The sequence below is a fragment of the Penaeus monodon genome, chromosome 30 (assembly GCF_015228065.2).
Source record: "Penaeus monodon isolate SGIC_2016 chromosome 30, NSTDA_Pmon_1, whole genome shotgun sequence".
Classification (NCBI taxonomy): Eukaryota; Metazoa; Arthropoda; class Malacostraca; order Decapoda; family Penaeidae; genus Penaeus; species Penaeus monodon.
Window position 1 is genome coordinate 25376704 of NC_051415.1, and position 233 is coordinate 25376936.

At 42.5% G+C, this 233-nt stretch overlaps 1 protein-coding gene across 1 annotated transcript in view; it reads left to right on the plus strand.

Moving 5' to 3' along the window:
* LOC119592661 (insulin gene enhancer protein ISL-3-like) overlaps positions 1–233 on the plus strand; it is a gene marked incomplete at its 5' end in the record, with an annotated part of 82877 nt that overhangs the window by 80487 nt on the left and 2157 nt on the right.

Here is a 233-nt window from a genome sequence, read left to right on the forward strand (position 1 = left end):
ACGGATTCCTGCATTCCAATAGTAAGTGAAAAGTAGCAGCATTTCCGCAGTCTGAACGAAAACCAGAAGATGACTTTAGATTTGGCTTCATTAAAGAATGTGGAGATTGGGAAAAGGAGAGGGCGAGGGAGAGGGTTGTAGATAATATAAATAGTTTGTTGGTTTAATAAACACATTGGCACGCCACACGATCCACGGACGCTTTACACACTTCTATTGGCAGATGTGGGTAG